The 12,232-nt window shown below is 48.3% G+C and overlaps 1 protein-coding gene across 3 annotated transcripts in view; it reads right to left on the reverse strand.

Moving 5' to 3' along the window:
- Nucleotides 1-7,204, reverse strand: part of ZHX1 (zinc fingers and homeoboxes 1) — a 35,929-nt gene extending 28,725 nt beyond the window's left edge. For all 3 annotated transcript variants that reach the window (XM_015428966.1, XM_015428965.1, XM_015428964.1), the window contains exons 1-2: nucleotides 7,084-7,204; nucleotides 5,165-5,315 (exon numbers count right to left, since the gene is read on the reverse strand). The gene's annotated coding sequence lies outside the window, so the exon portion shown is untranslated. The remainder of the gene's footprint in view (nucleotides 1-5,164; nucleotides 5,316-7,083) is intronic.
- Between the last annotated feature and the right edge of the window lie 5,028 nt (nucleotides 7,205-12,232).

Genomic DNA, 12,232 nt, shown 5'->3' on the forward strand with positions numbered 1-12,232 from the left:
AGAACAATCTAGAAGCTGTTTAATTAACTGACATTTTTGTTTTATGGCATTGGTTCACCTTGAAGTTTGCAAGGCTGCAGGCCTAAAGACGCTTTCCCAGAAGTAAGCCACCCTGAAAAAAATGGGACTTACTTCTGAGTTAACATACTGAGGATGGCTGCCCTAAGACACTCAGGAGTGCTTTTTCAAAAGATGGGATACGAATGTTGCAGGTGAATCACTAAACCAGCACACACCTCCTGATTCTAAGGGACACATAATGAAACGAGAAAGTTATTGATAAGCATTACAGGCACTGAGCATTCAAACCAGACTGCGCCATTTCTGTTGTGAGTTCATGAAGGCCATCAATTTGCTAAGACAGGAGCGTCCGCTCTCTCGCAAGTAAACTACCCCCACCAAGCTGGCGTCAAATCCTCGCAAGTGATTCAGTGCCACAGTTGCTGGGTTGTCGGTCCTTGCCAGTCTTTGCTCCCACCTGCACGCTGCTCTACAAATGCTATTCTCACAGAAAATATCCGCACTCACCTCTCACCCTTGTTAACAGACACGAAATTTTAAACCAAGCACTTTTGTCATACGGCTTTGTAGGCTATTCTCCTTAAACACCTTTCCCAAACAAAGCAAACTTCTACCTTACCCAATGGCCTTTGAAAGCCCTTTCCTATCACGTCTTCTGAATTAAGCTCACGTTGTCGCTGAGATCTGGCTGGACTCACCGTGTCAAAGGCCTATTACCCCTACCTGGCAACCCTGCTGCTCATGTTTTGTAGTCCCAGGCAGGCAGGCGGGCCCCCGGTGGCCACAGTACATTTCAGGTGCATAGCTGGTGGGTTTGTGGGTCACATGTTGTGTAGACCTGACTTAAAAGAAGCCTCAGCTTAGTCACAATGAAGCTTACTTGGGCAAATCATTCTCGCTTCCGACCCTCTGCAAACTCGTAATTCTACTGTACACTGGCAGAAAGCAACACATGAGCTAGTGTAATACTGTGTTCCATCAGTACACAGGATTTACTCTGACCTGCTCTCCACACCTCTTTAAGTCTCAGAATAATGGACCCAGGGAGATTCCAGATAATCCACGCAGCCTGTGAATGCATCGAAGTCGTACATTTCTTTGTACCCAATTAGAGAGGTGGGATTTGGGGAGAGGGACAGTGCACACAAGCCCGTGGCCAGCTCTTGTCCCCCCACCAAGCAACATATGACTGGGGCCTACCTGGTAGGTCACTTTTAGCTATATCATTTCACAACGATGATTCTTCTCTCCTGCGTTATTTCCTTGGCTACAGCTACCAATGATGCTCAACTTACGATTGTTGCCATCCATGCAGTGTGAGCCTAAGTACTGAGAAAGAGGGAAGGGAAGGTTTACCACATGGATCCTGTTTTGCCATCGGCGTCATGACAAATGTATGCTGCAACCCAAATTCATCTGGGGATGGCAAGGGCCATGGCTCAGTGGTAGAGCATCTGCTTGACATGCAGGAGGTCCCTGGCATCTCCAGTGGAAGAACCTGGCGGCAGGTGATGTGAAAGACCTCTGCCTGGAGACCTTGGAGACCCAGCTGGAGAGAGCCACAGTCCCTACGATGATGGAGCAAGAGCCCAATTCAGGACAAGGCAGCTTCATGTCTGGGAAGACGGCTGAGAAATACTGGTGGATAGAATCGAGAAAAAAGTTTCCAGGCCACCATTGCAGCGAATGTCTCTTCAGAGTGCTAACATTTCTAGTTATTGCAATGAACATTGTTCTTAAAATGCAGTGAAAGAGTGCCTTGTAAGAGGAGTTTTTCCACCTCAAAATTTCGAGGGATATTGGTGCTCCTGAGTATTGTGGCCCTCCCCAAGCCTGCAAGCCTATGCAGAGGGACTCCAGTTGAAGCCCACTGAAATCTGTGGGCTTAGAATACAGCAACTGCATAGCCTTGTGCTGTAAATGGCACACCTTCTAGCCCTGTTCACATGTCACAGTTAATGCTCATACAGCCTGTACATGTGTGCATACACCAGTGTGTAAGAAAGAGCCAATGCACGTTCCCTTTATAAATGAGACCAAAGAACAGTACCTGAGTAATGGTTTCAAGCAATGTGTACATGTGCTTCCGTACAAAGAACGTCTTCAGATTTAGGAGAACCAGGTTCATTGCACGTTTAAGAACTGCTTGCCTAACAGCAGAGTAGAGAACGGGGTTGGGTAGATAAGCACCGTATAAGCCAAGGGATGTACTGCTTATTGGGCACAGAACTGGCACAGAGGTCAGCGACGGGAGTCCCCCAAGCCAAACCAGGCCCACTGAAAGACACCACCTGCCCCCTGCTGCTGGCTTTTGAGTCATGACAGATGCAGTGTTTGCGGCAACAGAACTTGACGGCAGGCAAATACAGCAGGATTGAAGCATGGCTCACTACCCATTACTCTCTTCTCAGAACTGCCCTCTAGTTGCAGATGGGGATTTCTAGCACTAGCTCTCTCCGCTAAAAGTTCAGGAACAGCCATCTGGAAACAACCAACGGCTATTTCAAAATAACAACAACAGCACAACAATAATAATACCAATTATATTTTATATTATCTTTCCGTCATGAAGCTCAGCCTGGTGTACATCGTCAGCTCCTCCATTTTATCCTCACAACACTGTTAGAATGAAAGAGAATGGCTGTCCCGAGATCACCCATCAAGTCTCAGTTTACTTTCCACAATTAGAAAGATACCTTTACACGTTTAACCCCAATTTTGACATATTGCTTTGCTGTCCTTTCCCCCCCTTAATTAAATCAAAATTGTTGACCTTATAACCTTAGCTTGTTATTTAGTTTTGACTTTGCATAGTGGCTCGAGTGGTTAAGACGCTGAACTGCAGGCTGTGGAAGGTCGGTAGTTCAGCAGTTCGAGACCCGAGTTGCCGCATGACGGAGTGAGCTCCCATGTCTAGTTCCAGCTCCTGCCAACCTAGCCGTTCGAAAGTAAGACATTGCAAGTAGATAAATAGGTACCACTTCGGTGGGAAGGTAACAGCGTTCCGTGTGCCTCGGTGTTTAGTCATGCCGGCCACATGACCACGGAAACGTCTTCAGACAGCGCTGGCTCTTCGGCTTTGAAACGGAGATGAGCACCGCAACCCTAGAGTCGGACTCGACTGCTTTCGAGCAAGGGAAACCTTTACCTTGCATATTTTAAAACATCTTTATCATGTTACATGTTAATTGGTTATTCAGGTTCTGTCTGTAAATTTGAATTTTTACCGTCCATTCCAATGCTTTTGAAAAAGTGTGCACACACACAAAAGCTCACACCTTGAATAAAACTTTGTGGGTCTTAAAAGACGCCGCTGGACTCTAAATCTGTTCTGCTGCTTCAGACCAACACGGCTGCCCCCACCTGGAACGATCTCCCAAGATCACCCACTGAGCTTCACGATCAAGCGGAGCGTTCGAATGGGGGGCCTCCCACATCTGAGGTCAGCACCCTCACCCACTCTACCACACCAGCTCTCCTCCTCGTGGGCAGAGTGAAGTTTTTAGAAAACGACCAGGGTTAGCAGCCTGCCCCACACTGGAGAACATTCTTCACAACCTTCGTGTCTGCCGTGTGACTCCTCTCCCTTTCGGCCATTATTTCCAAAGCAGCAGTTCTATTTCACACAAGCATTGAACACCTCCGTTTCTCATGCCGTGTGGTTTTTTGGTTTTTTTTAAGGACAGGGAAAAGACGCATGTTCAGTCCCTACTGTGAACTGTACAGTAGCATCGACTTGGTGCTGTATGACAGAAGCCAAAGCAAGCACTTCTGCCCCCGGGGCAGGCAGAGAAGGAAGGGAAAGGGAAGTTGGAGTCAGAACACCAGTCTACCCAGGTCACTCTTGTCTCCTCTGGCTGACAACACCTCTTCAGGGTTCCAGGCAGAGGTCTTCCCCATCTTGCCTGAATTTTTCAAATGGAAATACCAGGGACTAAGCCCGAGACCTTCTGCATGCCAAGCAGATGCTCTACCACCGAGTCACAGTCCTTCTGCAATGACTGTAAACAGCTACACACGGTGGTGAATGCGCTGTTAAGAGGCAGCCAACGTACGGCAACCCTGTAGGGCAGGGGTGTCAAACACAAGGCCCGGGGGCCAGAACGGGCTCATCCAGGGATGGAACAGAAGACTGCTCAGGGAGGGGAGTGGGTAGAGCCACTCCAGCTGTGGCTTCAGCACAGAGGAACAACCTTGTCTGCAGCAGTCAAGCAGCGTGGGAGCGTCTGCCCCGTGCTGCACCGCTGACTCGCCAGTCCCGTCCGTGTGGGTTTTCCTCTAAACCCGCCTCCCAGCCCATTGGGCCTTGCAGTGAGGATACACCAACTCAGAGCTTACGAGCTGCTGTCCTTTATACAGGTTATGTCTCCGGTACCCGGCATCACGTTTTATGGCACACATGGCCCGACCCGGCCCAACAAAGTGACGACATTTATGTCAGATCCGGCCCATGTCACAGATGAGTTCAACACCTCTGCGGCAGGGTTTTCAAGAGAGGAGACGAACAGAGGTGGCATACTGTTACCTGCCTCTACGTAGCAACCCTGGACCTCCTTGGTGGTCTCCCATCCAAGTACTAACCAGGTTCAAGCCTGGTTAGCTTCCAAGATCAGGCTAGCCTGAGCCATGCAGGTCAGGGCAAGCAGCTATACATAAAACAGATTTATTTTGTGTAGCTGGGGTGTCTAAACAAGGCGGCTTTTGAAGAGGAGGACCAAGATGCGGCTGTTCGAGGAGTCTGAGACATCAGGAGTAACTAGGGATAGAAGCTCTGTGTAAGAGATCTAGAAGACCGTAGGCAGCCATGGAGCAGTGACGATTACAAGCAGGGAGAAAGCAGAAAATACAGCAAGATGGGGCGGAGTAGGGTCATGGGGATTCCTACAGGTGGAGAGAATACTATTGGCAATTTGGCATTGGTTGTAGAAGGGGCCAAGAAAGCAGTGTTGTAATTTGAGGAGGAGGTGTCTCAAAGCAGGAGCAACGGGAGGTGAACTTTCTTAGCAGCAGGGATGAGGGAATGGAGGGATGAGGAAGGGCCAAGGGGGAGGAGCCGCAGTAGTCAAGACAAGAGATTTCAGAGCACAGCCCAGAGGTTTTTAACTGACATCAAACTAGCAAGGCCTGGCACAAGAGTACCCACCGCTTTTGAGTTCAGGCCCGCTCTCAAATATGCCTCTTTTTTTGGCCAGATCTCCTCAGACACTCCAGCTCATTACATTCATCGAATTCTTAGGGATGGAAGAGGGACCATCATCTATATCATCCAGTAACCAAGAAAACAGACTGGCGCCCTGAAAAAGAAAATTACATTTTTACCCGGACTGGCCTTCTCCACACGGCAACAGACCACCTCTAGAACAGCAGAGAGAACCGCGGTGGCCTCCTACGGACATAAACCACAATCTAAGCACAGTTCTCCCCCCCAAACAACAAAAAAAACAGGCTTCCTAAAGTCCACAATAACTGATATTTGTGTATACTTTGTAAGAGTGTCAGAATTTGACAAGCAATACGCCAAAATACATCCCCTTGCCCAGCCGTCAAGTTTTAACTGAGTTGTGGATTTAGGCAAGTTCTTTCTCTCCCTCAGACTTGACTCCTACACACAGGGTTAGATCACTGGTTCCCAAAGTGAGCAATACTGCCCCCTGAGGGGCACTGGAACGATCCAGATGGGCGGTAGGAGCCTTGGGTGCAAATTTGTCACTGCATCTTTTTGTCCACTTCTTGAAGGTAGATTTCCAGGGGGGCGCCGAGTAATATTTTTTTTCCTGAAAAGGGGGCAGTAGGCCAAATAAGTATGGAAACCTCTGGGTTAGATCAAGACGGGTAGCCACATCGTCTGCCTGTAGAAGTAGAAAACAGCTAGAGTCCAGTAGCATCTTTAACAACATTTGTGGTGGGATATGAGCTTTCATGAGTCCCTGCCACTTCTTCACTTCACTATTGCTCACTTCATCTGAAGGAGTGAGCAGTGTCTCCCAAAAGCTCATCCCCCGCCACAAATTTTGTTAGTCTTTAAGTTGCCACTGGAGTCTTGCTCTTTTCTCCTCCTACAGAGGGTCATGAAGACCTAATTTCAAGCACACCACCCTTATACATTAATGACAAATATAAATTAAGCTATCCCCCCCTCTAGCCTGTTGGTTAAAACAGGTCCCTGTCATAAAAATACCACACCTTCTCCCTGCCCAATCGCCATTAAAAAACAACAACAGGGTGTATATGAAGGAGAGAAAAGGCATCTTCTCTGCCTGCCAGCCAGCCAGCCAGCCTATTTGGCACCCACACTGTAAAGGCAGTTTTCTGCAGAGCACTTTTGAATGGACAAAGGCATGGCACAGATCTTGGCAGGACTCCTGTTCAGTCCGGCACCTCTCTTTCCAGTTTTGGGGAGGGGGAGGGCTAGGTTCTGGGTACCACCCTGTCCCGACAGTTTCCGAACTCCCTCTGAATCACCGTAACCAGAGAACAGGACATACACCCAAGCAAACAAAAGGGGAGTGAGCCTGGACCAGAAACGAAGCCCCCCTCCCCCCAAATCACTGCCCTCAATTCCACATCCAAAAAAATCTTCACAGAGATTTTTTCCCAAACGTCCCCCATCTGCATGCCTGTATTTTTAAAGGGGTTCGCCCTTCTTTCCCTCTACTGGCGAAACTCCCTTTTCTTATCCAGTTTCCCACAAACAGCACAAAGAAGTGGGGAGGGGGGGAAGGAAAAAGGGGTGTCCTCTCCCCCCCCACTACAGCCCCTCCTCCCCCCACCGCTCCAGAAGTAAACTTAAGCTCTGATAAAGGCAGAGGGGAAACCTCAGCCCCTCTGCTTCCCTTGCTCAGCGCCAGGAGCAACGGAGAAGGGAGAAGGCTCTTGCGAATTACACCGGGGGGGGGGGGAAAAACCCCAAACCAAGGCCCCCTTTTTGAATTTTTCCCAAAAAAAAAAAAAAATCCACTGCACTTTTTTTGGGGGGAGGGAGGGATGGCGATGCTTGGTGAACTTTGAACTAGGAGTCTGGCTCTTTGGCTTAAAAATAAATAAATAAAATAAGCGGCCCACCTCCCCTCAGTCCCCCGTCGGCGTCCCGTCCGAGCCCCGGAGGAGGTTCAGGCCCCCCTCTCCATCCCCATGTGTCATTTTCGGAAGGGAGCCCGGGGAGGGCGGAGGGAGCGGAGCCACAGACCGCGCACCAGCCAGAGAAAGAAGCCGGAAGGAACAACGGGGGAGGGGGCGGGGCCAAGGCCGGCCCTGGAGAGAGCCTCGCCGTGCCCCCCCTCCCCCCCCTCGCGTGAGAAACTAGGGAGTGGGTGGGGCCAGCCCCCGCGTGCAGCAAGGCGGCCCAAGAGAGAGCAGCCTTCCGATTGGCCGCGGAGAGGTTCCGCTCCAGCCACGGGGAATTGGAGCACCAAGGCGGGAGGGGGTGGAGGGGGGGGGAAGCAGGTGGGGAGCGTCGCTTGGGGAAGCAAGGAGCGGAAAGGGAGCAAGTCAAGAGCAGTTTCTGCGGGGGGGACGGGGACGAGGAGCTCTGCTGAAGCTGGAAAGATTTTATTCGTTTGGCTTTGTATCCCGCCCTCCCCGAAAACGGGCTCAGGGCGGGTAACAACAATATAAAATGCCTGACTCAATTCTGTGGGAATCATAGCTCACATAGCATATATGTATAGGTGATCAGATTTAGTACTAACTTAGTTTGTTATGACTGTTGATATATGTTGTAAAAATTTGTATTGATGACTAACTGGTTGGTTTGTTATATTAGATTTTCAGGACAGTTGTATACTGTTTTGCAGTTATTATATTTCTTGATATGTTATACTTCCTCTTAATAAACATGTAAAACAAAAAAAAATATAAAATGCGACATATTTAAAACCAAATTAAAACATGACCGCACAATGGGCATGAGTCAGAAACGCGCTTTGTCACGCACCTGAGTTAGTAGTCTCTGGCTCAACAGTAGATGCGGCTAGTCCTCAAGGCCAGCAATTTTGCATGCAATAGAAATGCCCTTCGGAAGTTCTGCAGCAGTGGTCCCCAACGTGATGCCCGCCAAGTGCTTTTTAGAAAGTGGGTAGGGCGTTTGCCCAGCAGGGCTTCTGATTGGCTGTGCAGATTGAAAGGCATCTTTTTAAACAGAGCATCTGCATGGAATGTCAAATTTTATTATTAGAGTCGTGTGTAACTTCACTCCTTGGGGTTCTGTGGTCCTCTTGCAGCAGCCATTTTGTGATTGGCTCCGCCTCCTGTGGCAGCCATTTTGTGATTGTGCCCTCCACCCTGTGCCAGAATTCCGAAGGTGAGATCGGGGACCCCTGGGCTAGTGAGAGGTGCCCAGGCTCTAGGCAGTTTGAAAACAACACTGGTAGCTGAAGGAGAAAGAGGAGGGGTGGCGGCAACTGCCAGATGGGGCCTGCAGATCTCCTAGAGTTACAACTCATCTCCAGGCTGCAGAGACCAGCTCCCCTGGAGAAGACTGCTGCTTTGGAAAGTGGACTCTTGCATTATAACCTGCTGAAACCCCTCCCCAAACCCCACCTTCCCCGGTCTCTACCCCCAGGAGCTTTTCAACCCAGAGTCATCATCCTGAGCCACCAAGGGGCAGTTTATCTTGGGGTACATTCAGAATTTTGGGAAACATTCAGAATTTTACAGCAGTTTCTCCCACTTGCAGTGACATCTGATGAGAGTTGTTTCATATTGGCAATCTTTCCTCGAAGATAAACCCTGGCTTTTTCTACCAAGCCCCTAAAGGAAATGGCACATAGCCAAGAGGACCCAGACCTAATGGGTTGGCCAGGGGCCATCAGGCACAAGATCCTCATTGAACATGATCATTAGATCTGTGAATAGTGCATGCATGTTTAATATATACCTATATAAAAGGTATCTTGACTGGACCGCTGGTATGTCTTTTTTTTTTTTAATTGTGGGATGAAAGGCAGTCAGTGACACCTGGTGCCCTCTAATGGATTAAAGGCCAACTACCACTTGCCCTGATGGAAAAGTGCCCTTCACATGCTCAAAAGTAAAGACTAAAATTTCTGGAAGTTTTGAAGACCTATGAGAAAAAGAAAACATAGGCCCCGGTCACACGGGCAGGAAAATGCGGGGGGGGGGATGAGTGTGGCTGTTCGCCCCGGAGCAAAATAACGTGCAGCTGCGCGATCAGACGTCCCGTAGAGGTCTCGTGGTTAGGGGGGAGGTGCCGATCACAGGACAATCCTGCGGCAGGGCAAAGAAGCGGCCTCTCTAGCAAAAGGCTCCGCGGGTTTAACCCCTTCCAGGGCTGCAGAGGAATGCAAACTGTGTCCTCCGTCTGGTCCCCTCCAGGAGGAGCTTCAGCTGGATCGCCCCCCCGCACCTCCCCCTCTGCCGCCCGGTGCAGAGAGTTCCTCTCGAGCAGGCCGAGCCAGGAGTGTGAGGGGGGGTACGAAAAAGAGGGGGCTGAAGTGTGTGCATGCACGTTGGGTGCTTGTGCGCTCACGCCCGGAAAATCCACCTATCTTCCGTCTCTGTAGCATGGCTAATGCTCCGTGTGACCACAGCTAAAGATGGTTTCTTTCCACCACCAGTATCCTGAAAAAAAAACCCCGAGAGATACTGGGGGTGGGGACTGAAATATGTTATACTAATTGTTATCGGATCAAAACCCTCTTTAGCATTTTAAAAACAAAATCCATCATGTATAATTTAATAATGAACAAATTATTACAGTTTGGTGTATTTGATATTCAAGTAGTTACAAGCAATTTGGTGTTATTCAAACAATACCAAATGTTAGAGATAGGCATTAAATATATTTTCAATGTTGCCATTGGGGAATATGAGGCAAAAAGTGGTTTGAAATTTAAAACTTGAGTAAAGATTTTATTAACTTAGGAACACAAAAATCAAGACATTTATAATAAAAGATAATAATGCATTAAGTGTACACATAAGAAACTTCCCTCCTTAAATCAGGTGTATTCACAGAAAACATTTCCATATTGCTCAATTCAGTTTACAAAACGACGACTGATATTAAAAAAAACAAGATGGGGGGTGGGGAAGATGGCATTCTGAGTGGACACATTGGTACTCCTGCTTAAATTGTGGTTTTAATATAGTAAAAAATGCAGTTTAGAAACCCAAACCTTAGTATCTGCCTCCAGCCTAACAGGTCAGGGTGTAAAAGATTATCAATAAATCTAACTAACATGGTTAACTATTGCTTCAGCAGTAGACTAACACCACACCCAGTAACTGTGGGCAAAGTTAGGTGCACTGTCATTGAAGCAATAAATATTTCCTTGAAAATACCATCTAATTTCTTCCAAAAAACGAATAGCTTCCAGTTGCGATGCCTTCATTTACCATCTTCCATGGACTACAAAAACCAGGCTTGCAAACTTTTCTACCATGTTACATGCTACCAATAGACCAAAGTCAGACCACTGGTCTATTGAGGACAGTATTGCCTGCTCTGACTGACAATGGCTCTACAGCAGTGGTTCCCAAAATGTTTCAGGCCACCGCCCCTTTGGATCCATAAACTCATCCTTATTGCCCTCTTCCCTATAAAAGGCATTATTCAGAGCAGCAGTCCGCACGACCCATTAGGGAAGAACTTGTTCCAATGATACCAGCGTTTCCAAATCTGATAAATCGTTTAGCAAGAATCTCATATACCACATTTAGTAACTACGTCATTGTTCAGTAAATTCTTAATATAATGGATGGGGGCTTGATGAAGTGACACCATTTCCTAATGGCTGGTTAAAACCACTTAGCAGGGTTCTTAAATCACCATGTTTGGTAATCTGGAGCCAATTTCTTTGCTTGGAGAGAAGTTGGATGACCACACTAAAACCACATTCCACCAAACAGGATGTTGGAAATGAGCTCAGAAAAATAAATACCGTGCTCAATACAATTATGTTAAGGACCTACCAGCAACCAACCCCCCCAAATGACAAGAGACACACATGGAGTTATGAGTTTCTCAAAACATAGTATACTAGTCCCACTAGAGCTCTGGTGGCATATTTACTTTAAAAATCTGATAGTTTTCACCAGATTTCAGCACTAGGCAGAGACAGAAACTTGGAGTGCCATTTGCCAGCATGGTGCCATAGTCTGGTTAATTGTAAATAAGTCAACAACATGGCCAAAAGGGCCCATCTCCAGAGCCCCCCTATTGCATCTTGCCTCTTAACATCCCCCTAGGGAATCCCACCAACCCCAAGGGTGGTACAGCCCACTTTGGGAACCATTATATTTATTATTATTATTACTTCAATTTCTCTACCGCTCCACCCCGGAGGCTCTGAGCAGTTTACATAGGTATTTAAACTTTCTAGCTAAGGCCACACAATGTAGGGAAGATGATTGCCTACCAGGCACCCCTCCGGCTTTGATATTCCTGTGGCTTCCTCGTGGTGGTTTGGCGCGGCTCCGCAGCGGCTCCTTCAGGGGAAGTTTCCATAGACCGCGACTGTGCGATGACTTGCTGCACTGGCCTCTGTCCGATGGCTCTGGCCATGCTGCGTCGCCGCGACCCTGGACCAGTCCCCACCCGGAACGCCAGCTGCTTGATGTCGACTCGCCACCATGTTCTTTTTTACCGGATCGCTCCACCTTTCCACCGCCGTTGCCTGCCGCCAGCACCATAGTTCTTCTGTTGCCACTTTGCACCGGAGGCGGGTGCCCCCCTGCACCTAAGGCAGGTACCCATTTATCTACTTGCTAGGCTTTCGAACCGCTGGATAGGCAGGAGCTAGGGCAAGGGCCGGGAGCTCACCCCGGCCACGGTGGGACTCGAACTGCCTAAGGCAGTTGATGGATTATCTTGCAGGCTTTTTACTGCCTGCGCCACCGCCCCCTTGTGAACATAAGAACATAAGAGAAGCCAATGCTGGATCAGACCAATGGCCCATCCAGTCCAACACTGTCACACAGTGGCTAAAAATACCAGGTGCCATCAGGAGGTCCAGCAGTGGGGCCAGGACACTAGAAGCCCTCCCACTGTTGACCCCCCCCAAGCACCAAGAAGACAGAGCATCACTTGCCCCAGAGGCCCTATCTATACCTTGTGGCTAATAGCCACTGATGTTACTCTTTACAACTGTTTGTTTATGTTGTGGTTTAATTTTTGAAAATGCAATAAACATATTATTAAAAAAAAAGAGACAAATCTCCATTAGTGTATGCTTGTCTTGTCTGTAGGAAG

The sequence above is a fragment of the Gekko japonicus genome, unplaced genomic scaffold, assembly GCF_001447785.1.
Source record: "Gekko japonicus isolate JY-2015 unplaced genomic scaffold, Gekko_japonicus_V1.1 scaffold1004, whole genome shotgun sequence".
Taxonomy (NCBI): domain Eukaryota; kingdom Metazoa; phylum Chordata; class Lepidosauria; order Squamata; family Gekkonidae; genus Gekko; species Gekko japonicus.